The sequence below is a fragment of the Danio aesculapii genome, chromosome 16, assembly GCF_903798145.1.
Source record: "Danio aesculapii chromosome 16, fDanAes4.1, whole genome shotgun sequence".
NCBI lineage: Eukaryota > Metazoa > Chordata > Actinopteri > Cypriniformes > Danionidae > Danio > Danio aesculapii.
In genome coordinates this window covers 12505881-12515880 of record NC_079450.1, presented here as the reverse complement: position 1 = coordinate 12515880, position 10000 = coordinate 12505881, and the positions used below count along the sequence as shown (strand labels likewise).

Here is a 10000-nt window from a genome sequence, read left to right as displayed (position 1 = left end):
AACACATTTCATTTGCCATAATTTGAATCGCCCACAGGTCAAGGTATTTAGCATGCCTAATATCTCACGGGTGTCGGCGACTCATTGGTGACTCTTGTATATCACGTCACTGATAGTGATTGATTTGCCTGTGATTTCAGGAGTTTGTCTGCGATTTCTCAAAACCTGTCGGCAGGTCAAAATCGGGGCTAAAATCATACAGTCTGAACTCAGCATTATGGTGTCATAAATCTTACAGGCTGTATCCAAAATTACTACTTGAGTAGGTGCTACATTTGAATTTGAAGTTACTACATAACCATTTGAAACATAGGCTCATTCTGAAAACGTAGCCCTATATACATTTCTGGAGATCGTGAGTTATGTAGCCAGAGGTATGAATGACTGCATTTCGGATTTAAAATGAACTCTACGGAGTGGATTGACGCCATTCTTTTCACGTTTACCAGCTAACTGCTTACCTCTGTATGGACGGATTTTCCGCTAATACCAGTTTGACCAGTAGCTTGCCGGACGTCGGCAGACTTGAGACGCGGAGAGGAGTTGACCACGACGACGAAAAATAAAATAAACAAGTAAATAACAGGGTGAGGATGTGGTAAAATCTGAAAACATGGTAGAAATCCGTTGAGGGCTTAGGTCGGTCAGTCAGTCAACAGTGCCCTCTGGTGGATTTACGTGAAAAGAAAAGGCGCGAACGGCACTTGCAAGAGAAATCTGAGATCTCAAAAAGCATACACAGCGACCAGTGGTGAATTCATTCATTCATTTTCTTGTTGGCTTAGTCTCTTTATTAATCTGAGGTCGCCACAGCGGAATGAACCGCCAACTTATCCAGCATTTGTTTTACGCAGCGGATGCCCTTCCAGCCGCAACTCATCTCTGGGAAACATCCACACACACACTCATTCACACTCATACACTGCGGACAGTTTAGCCTATCCAATTCACCTGTACCGCATGTCTTTGGACTGTGGGGGAAACCGGAGCACCCGGAGGAAACCCACGCGAACGCTGGGAGAACATGCCAGTGGTGGATTCGTGAAAACCAAATGCAAAAAAAAAAAAAAGCTCCTGGGATTTATTTGGCACTCTCCCGAAATGTACTGTATATAGTGGGGCATTTTCACAATGAGCCTGGTTGATTAGAAAAGTATGTTCTATATAGTATGAATGGAATTGTGATGTACTATATCCAGCATTTGTCCTTATCACGAGACCTGCGTCAGTTGCGTCGCTTCACTTCCATTCATGAATTGTCTTGCGTTACATCATGGGATAGCAAAGCGTTCCATTGAATACGTACTTCCGAATCTCATAGTAATAGTAGTTCATCCAGATACTTCTCACCTACTGTTTTTTCCGAATACTATAAATTCAGACATACTACTCAGCTTGCATCCTGTTAAGTATGTGATTATGAATGGAGCCACAGCCTTATGAACACCCCTTTCATGTAAGGCCCGGGACACACCAAGCCGATGGTCAGTCATTGGGCTAAATATCAGTCCATTGGTCAACGTGTCAGCTCTCGTCAGAACTCATTGGCTCGATTCAACATGTTCGAGTCAGTGTCTGCCATTAGCTGAAGAGAGTGCTCTGACTGGTTATTCAGCAACAAAGATAGCGGCTGTAATTTCGCTACATTTCACAAATATTTGCAAAGGATATGTATTATCAGACATATTTTCAGGTGCAAATCCCTCCGTGGTGAGGGACAATTACTGTAATAATGGTACTAAACGCTGCTTTGTTTATGCTAGTTGTTTGCCGTCAGCTTGTTGTGTCCCGACCCTTAATCCTCTGATCTACTCTCCAATATTACTGCTATGTATTCAGACCACTATTCCATCTAGGGCTGGGCGATAAAATCATTTCCATCATTGGGCGTTTGTAATTTCCAATGGAGGCGCGCAATTTGCACAATGCACAAATGGGAGCGACACGCATATGTTGTGCAAGCGCACGCAAGTGAACCATGCACATTTTCCAACCACACCTAGTAAAAAACATCTGAATTTTTTCGAATGCCCTGAGCGCACCGCGATTTATGAAAGTAGAACTAACCAATCTGCTTCACACTTTGTATGGAATATACACATTTCAATAATATCGGCAGACTAATTACTTCAGACAAGCACAGCGCACCCAAATAATGCATCGGTTTTTACTTTTCTCCATAAACTTGCATCGAAGCTGCAGCAATTATTCATTTGTCATCCTCTGAGAAAATGGTTGATGGTCACCTAGTCACGAGAAACACCAGGGAACCGCACACGCGCTTGTCACTTCAGGTCAGAACAACAACACATGCGAAAATGAGTGCCATATAGCAGCAGTGAGGAGATTGTGAATAAAAAAGGATGTAAGGATGTCGCCAGAGTGGCTTTTTGGTTTCTTTTTTTGTGCATCCCAGCCACTAGCTCCCCATCTGAAAGATTTTTAGCATAGGGGGTTATAAGGTCAATCAACTTCACAATATGAAATGTTCAGTATGTATTTGAATAATGATGACTGTTCAATGATGATGAGTTTGAGGTTTACTGTCTCATTATTATTCTCACCTTAAAGTTTGCTTTGATTGTTCAGTATTTACACTTTACCATTGCACACACTATTTTATTTATCAAGTTTAAGAGTCTCTGTTTATTTTATTATGAAGAGATGAGATATTTTGTTTAAATATTTTTGTTTTTAATAACAAAAATCCAAATATTCCTAAATGTGTTGTTAAAAATAGTCAACAATTATTGATTTTGAATGATATGAAACATGATATCGCCCAGCCCTAATTCCATTCATAAAACATTTATACCAAGTTCAGCTTTCCATTTTTGAATATTAAGTTTGTGGTCATGTCTGGATTTCTCCCAGTGTTTCAGTCTGTATAGGCTGATCAGCCCAGGAGGCCTGCAGTAGTGTAATATAGAGAGCTGCGAGTCTCTCTTCATTTGTCTTATCACAGCAGGACACCTGTGGAAAGGTGAACACTGAACAATGATGAGAGCTGAAATACCAAGAACGCTCTCAGCAAACCAGTGGACTACACTGAAGAAGCGCAGTCAAGTTAGTGAAACCTAAACGTTTGCTTTTGACACGACAAAAAAAAAAAACAGATCAAGGTCTGAGAAGATACAGTCATTATAGAGACTATGAAAAGAAAAGCTGCTAAAAAAAACATACAGATGGACAAGTCAACAGCAGCCTTCTCTAATATTGGCACTCTTGGTAATTATTTTTTTGCTCAAAATATGAACAAAATCTCTGTTCTCAATGGTTGTTTTTACATGCACTAAATTGCATCTATCTGAATGAAATGGCAGAATTTTTTACATCATGTATTCTAAACATTGATATATGATTCTAATATATGTTTATATGTGTTAGATTATATATATATATATATATATATATATATATATATATATATATATATATATATATATATATATATATATATATATATATATATAAAAATGGCAGTTCATACCTCTGTGGTGACCCCAGATTAATAAAGGGACTAAGCCGAAAAGAAAATGAATGAATGAATAATAATAATAAAGATTCAGCCACTTACTGTAGCTAAAGCACTCCCAACATCTACATGATATCCAAACATGGCCTTTAGTGGGCCTGTTTTAATTTTTTTGGCAAGTGGAGCTCATCCTGAACGATGTGATAAACTTTTACTCGCAAGTCAGTTTTATGGAGTATTTTGTTTGTTTGGGTGGGAGAAAGTAACACCTGCGTAGCGTCGCACTAATGGTCTTTTTTAACGCTCCGCTCAAACCCATTTAAGCATCAGTCCTTTCACCACTTCCTTCATTTCTGATGTAATTTCCCCCCTGTAATTACTCTTTTCGTTCCCCTGTTTATCAGACAATGTACCTGCAATGGAAATATAAGACCTCGGCTAGCCTTTCACCGGACAAAAACAACATTTAATTTGATGTGTTTTGGCTGTCCAACATCATTGTTTGAGGGATGCAATTAAGACAATATTATCTGTTTTTATTTTAGCGTTGGAACGGGGGACATGTGGAAGCTTTATGATAAGCGGGAGGAATAAAACTGGCCGGTATCTGTAACGGTGACTTCAGTGGCATCCAGCACAATTAACGGCACATTGCTGGAGATTTCTGGATGGCCCGTTAAACGCAGGACGCAGATGTGATTGTGGAGCAGGTAAAGAAGCAGACGTTTACTAAAACCACTGATCTCTGAGGGAAATGACAGATCCTTCACTTACAGTACATGTCTTTTGGTGTCCGGCTCTCTATGATACTTCAGTCATTTCCTAAAATAAAATAAAAAACCTATTTCATTAATTCAAACACAAAAACAAGCATAATATCATCATTATAAAAAAAATAAATAAATAAATAATAATAATAATAATAATCATCTATCTATCTGTCTATCTGTCTATCTATCTATCTATCTATCTATCTATCTATCTATCTATCTATCTATCTGTCTATCTATCTGTCTATCTATCTGTCTATCTATCTATCTATCTATCTATCTATCTATCTATCTATCTATCTATCTATCTATCTATCTATCTATCTATCTATCTATCTATCTAAATTATAGACAAGGCAAATTTATTTATATAGAACATTTCATACACAATGGTAATTCATAGAGCTTTACATAAACAGGAATAAGAGAAACAAATATAAGAGATTAAAAACAACAGAGAATAAAATGATTAAAAACAGATAAAAACAGATTAAAATGTGTTAAAACAGACTTTAAAGGAATGAAAAAGAAAAGAAAAACATAATAGTGTGATCATAATAAATCAATAATAATAAATACAATATAAAAATAAAGTAAAAATAAATAAATACATAAACAAACCTTGCCCTTTCCATTGTGCATATTTTAATGTGGGTTTTGAAATGAGATAATAAATGTTCTAATAATGTTTGACTGGATGAATATGATGTGAAATAGCATAGATATTATACAAAAAAATTAATTAACAAACATTTCCTTGGTATATTTAAAAACGTTACTATACATATTTAGAAAAAGATCTCACTCCCATAGTATGTTTTAAAAACATATAAAAGTGTAAAATATTAGTTTATTATGAATATTTTTGGAACACTGCACACATTATTAATATATATTTGTATTTATAATTGAAAACAAACTGTAAAATACTTATAAATAATAAACTGTAAAATACTTATAAAATATAAACATCTGAAAATGTACAGTATATATACAGTTGAACTCAGAATTATTAGCCCCCTGAATTATTAGCCCCCGTTAATTTTTTCCCCAATTTCTGTTTATTGGAGAGATTTTTTCAACACATTTCTGAACATAATAGTTTTAATAACTCATTTCTAATAACTGATTTATTTTATCTTTGCCATGATGACAGTACATAATATTTGACTAGATATTTTTCAAGACACTTCTATACAGCTTAAGTGACATTTAAAGGCTTAACTAGGTTAATTAGGTTAACTAGGCAGGTTAGGGTAACTAGGCAAGTTATTGTATAACGATGGTTTGTTCTGAAGACTATCAAAAAAACATTTGCTTATAGGAGCTAATAATATTATATATAAAATATATAAAAAATTTCAAAACGTTTTTTATTCTAGCCGAAATAAAACAAATAAGACATTTCCAGAAGAAAAACTATTATCAGACATACTGTGAAAATTTCCTTGTTGTGTTAAACATCATTTGGGAAATATTTTAAAAAGAAAAAAAAAATTACACACCCTTTTTTTCTCTTGGATAAAAAAGGCCCCCCAAAAATGAATTTTCTTCAGTTTGCGATTGTCTATCTATCCATCCATCCATCTATATCTATATAAATATGAGAAATATCACACTCGTACTGTAGCAGTGCGATATGCCTGTAAATCAGCACTGGTGGGAGTGCCTTGGTGCCCCCCCACCAGTAACGATATACAGCCATACCGCACTGCTACGAGTGTGATATTGCATTTTACAACGTTTATATTGCCCAACTGCAACAGAAAAGTACTGAGAAATCTCTGTAGACTGATGGTATTTCATGCCGGTCAGCCTTATAATCTTTCAATGTGAGCAAAATAACTTGATTTGCATTCATTTTAGACATTACGCTAGAGAATCAATAAAATACTAGCTCTAAAGTGACGTTTGTGAAGTAGCAATAGTTTCTGCTGTTCTGACGGTCAGCTGCAGATGTGAATGAATGGTGGAAGAAAGTAGGTCCTCATACGAAAGGGTTTTTGAGACTCCGTGTTTAATTTTCTTTTTATTTACACGATTATGCCATCGAACTGTTGTATCTACACTCGTAGAAGTGCAATATGGCTGTATAGGGCTCTGGTAGGACACTAAGGCACTCAGCTTGTGGCCTTGAGCCAACGCACGCCTCCCACCAGTGCTGATATACAGCCATATCGCATTGCTTTGATATATATATATATATATATATATATATATATATATATATATATATATATATATATATATATATTTAATTTTTATTTTTTTCAGGAAATCATTTTAAATGTATGTTTCAGTGCACATTTCTCCCAAAATAATTCATAACAGAAAAATACCACACTCAAATAAATTATTCTGTCAATGACTGGGTCTCTTCCTATATATTACACAAAAAAATAAAGCAAAAATTACCATGTTGCTCATTTTTTTCTCAGCATTTGTTAAAAACAGAAATAAAAAAACATAATGCTTTTACTCTTTTGTGCCTTTAAGTCTTCTATGTTGTTAATTGTTCTTGACTGAAAATTCTGTTGAAGATTTGCCAGGTTTGTTAGCTGGAAAAGTGCCACAGTAATACTGTCAGATCTTCTTTCAGCATCAGCTGATAAAGCGAGCAGAAGGGCATTCTCCTGACAAGTAAAGGATTATTTAGAAGAAAACATCCAAGCAAAAGAAGCCAGTGTTTGTCAGGACTGCATCCCAACAGCTGAATTCATTCTCATTAGAAGGGTTCGGGCCGCTTCCACGAGTCCCAGGTGGCCTCTTTTATTTGTCAGACTCCGGTGAGCTTATACGCTGTTCACATGCAAATTTGTCTCCCATTAAAATCTGAACGCCTGAGTAAAGGAGGCTACTGCAAACTTCACTCGGTTTCATCAAGCAACAGAATCACTGCTCGCTGTTAACGGGCATTTGCAGTGGAAAGAGAAAGTGGCTGTGACTAATAGATTGTAAATTGTCTGATTGTAAAGTTTATCACTTTCCCAGATAACTCCACAGATGTGGATCGGTCATCATCTAAATTCAGGCCAGGGATTCAAACAGGTATAGGGTAAACAGACTCAGATAGGGCTAAAAACTCATCTACCACCCCCTTAAAAAAAGTGTAATTCTTTATTTATTTACAACATATACATACTATTTATTATGCTTATTGATTGATACTTCAATATATGCAAAACAGTTATATAAGCTATTAATTGTAACTCATAGTAAAGGGCAACATGGATTTACACATATTTTTAACCCATCTGTTTTAGAATCTGTTTATTTACTTAAATGTGTGTAAATATATATTTATTCACTTTTTTATATTTCAGTAATATTATTAACTAAAATGCAAATGTTTAAATGATTTATTTACAATAGTTATATTATATTTATTTAATCATAATTTCGTAAAATAAAATCATTTATTTACAATAATGTTATATATGACAAATTTGCTTTGTTTACAAATCAAGTGGGTCTACTTGGATTTGAATTATAAAACTTAAAACATGAAGTAAAAAAAGAATACATTTTTAATATTTATTTAAATTTTACTTTACCCAAAAATCATTCTGCATTAAATGTTTGCAGATTCTGTCTGGCCCTGCCAATACCTTGTTTAATAATCATTTTGTAAAAAAAAAAAATTAAAATAAAATATTTAATCCAAAGAGCTTTGGTTGAAATTGTTTTTCTTTGGAAAAAAATAAAAATAAAAATAATAACAAAATAATTTTTTTATAAAATAAAATAATAAAAAAAAATAAAAATAAAATATAAAATGAATAAATAATAATAATAATAATATTAATAATAATAATAATAATAATAATAATAATAAAATATTTAATCCAGAGAGCTTTGGGTGAAATTGTTTTTCTTTGGAAAAAAAATAAATAAAAAATAAAAATAATAACAAAATAATTTTTTTATAAAATAAAATAATAAAAAAAATAAAAACAAAATAAAAATAAAATATAAAATGAATAAATAATAATAATAATAATATTAATAATAATAATAATAATAATAATAATAATAAAATATTTAATCCAGAGAGCTTTGGGTGAAATTGTTTTTCTTTGGAAAAAAAATAAATAAAAAATAAAAATAATAACAAAATAATTTTTTTATAAAATAAAATAATTAAAAAATAAAAACAAAATAAAAATAAAATATAAAATGAATAAATAATAATATTAATAATAATAATAAAATATTTAATCCAGAGAGCTTTGGGTGAAATTGTTTTTCTTTGGAAAAAAAATAAATAAAAAATAAAAATAATAACAAAATAATTTTTTTTATAAAATAAAATAATAAAAAAAATAAAAACAAAATAAAAATAAAATATAAAATGAATAAATAATAATAATAATAATAATAAAATATTTAATCCAGAGAGCTTTGGGTGAAATTGTTTTTCTTTGGGAAAAAAAAAAAAAAAAAAATATATATATATATTTTTTTTATAAAATAAAATAATTAAAAAAATAAAAACAAAATAAAAATAAAATATAAAATGAATAAATAATAATAATAATAATAATAATAATAATAAAATATTTAATCCAGAGCTTTGGGTGAAATTGTTTTTCTTCAGAAAAAAATAAAATAAAAAAATAAAAATAAATAAATAAAATAAAATAAAACAAAATATAAAATAAATTATTGTTCATTTTACAAATGCATGGTTTTTAAGCTTTTATTTGCCTAATATTTATTTAGCCGAAGTTTCTATGAACCTGTAATATCATCTGACTACACAAATCTTTCCCAGGTCTTAAATAAATGCAAAGCCCTTCAAATAGTAGTCAGGCTCAACTATCCATACCAGCACATCTTTATCTAATAAAGTGTGGTGGAATGAAACGGTCTGAGCGCATATTCTGGACAAGTGACGTGTTCATAGCCCTGGAAAGCCTCACGGTAGCTCCACTGACCGCTGCGATTAGCACTAGATGTACTTTACTGCGCTATTCGTGTAATTTAAGGCTTACTATATCACTACATGCGATATACTCACTAGCTCTCTCTTGCCTTTATGAAAATCTAGGATACTGTATCTTATTTGCGAGCATCAGGGTGCCACTATTAATATGCGGGTGACTCCTGGAGCTTACGGTGAGGTCTGTTAAAAAGCTGAAAAAACTGCATGGAAAGAGAAAACCAGTGATCAAATGGCGAGTGAAGAGTGAATATATAAATGACTCATATGAACACTTTTTAGTGAATCAAAGGATTTAGCATGATCAGTGAAGCTTGAATCCCAAAGCAATGAATCATATGAACACTTTTTAGTTCATCAAACATTCAGCATGATCAGTGGAGCCTGATTTCCAAGGTAATGACTCAGATGAACACTTTTTTTTACTGAATCAAACATTCACCATGATCAGTGAAGCCTGATTCCTAAAACAGTGAATCGTATGAACAGTTTTTAGTGAATCAAAACATTCAGTATGATCCGAGAAGCCTGAATCCCAAGGTAAAGAATCATTATTAACACTTTGGTAAATCAAAGCATTCAGCATGGACAGTAAAGCCTGATTCACAAGGTATTGACTCATGTGAACACTTTTTAATGAATCAAACATTCACCATAATCAGTGAAGCGCAATTCCCAAGGTAATGAATCATAATAACACTTTTAAGTGAATCAAAACATTCAGCATAATCAGTGAAGCCTGATTCACAAGGTAATTACTCCTGAACACTTTCTTTTTAGTTAATCAAAACGTTCAGCATGATCAGTGAAGCC

The 10000-nt window shown here is 32.6% G+C and overlaps 1 protein-coding gene across 1 annotated transcript in view; it reads right to left on the bottom strand.

Annotated features, from left to right (window-relative positions):
• The window catches only part of zfpm2a (zinc finger protein, FOG family member 2a), a 438175-nt gene that overhangs the window by 409015 nt on the left and 19160 nt on the right, over positions 1-10000 (bottom strand). The window contains exon 4 of the mRNA XM_056474689.1: positions 4250-4297. The gene's annotated coding sequence lies outside the window, so the exon portion shown is untranslated. The remainder of the gene's footprint in view (positions 1-4249; positions 4298-10000) is intronic.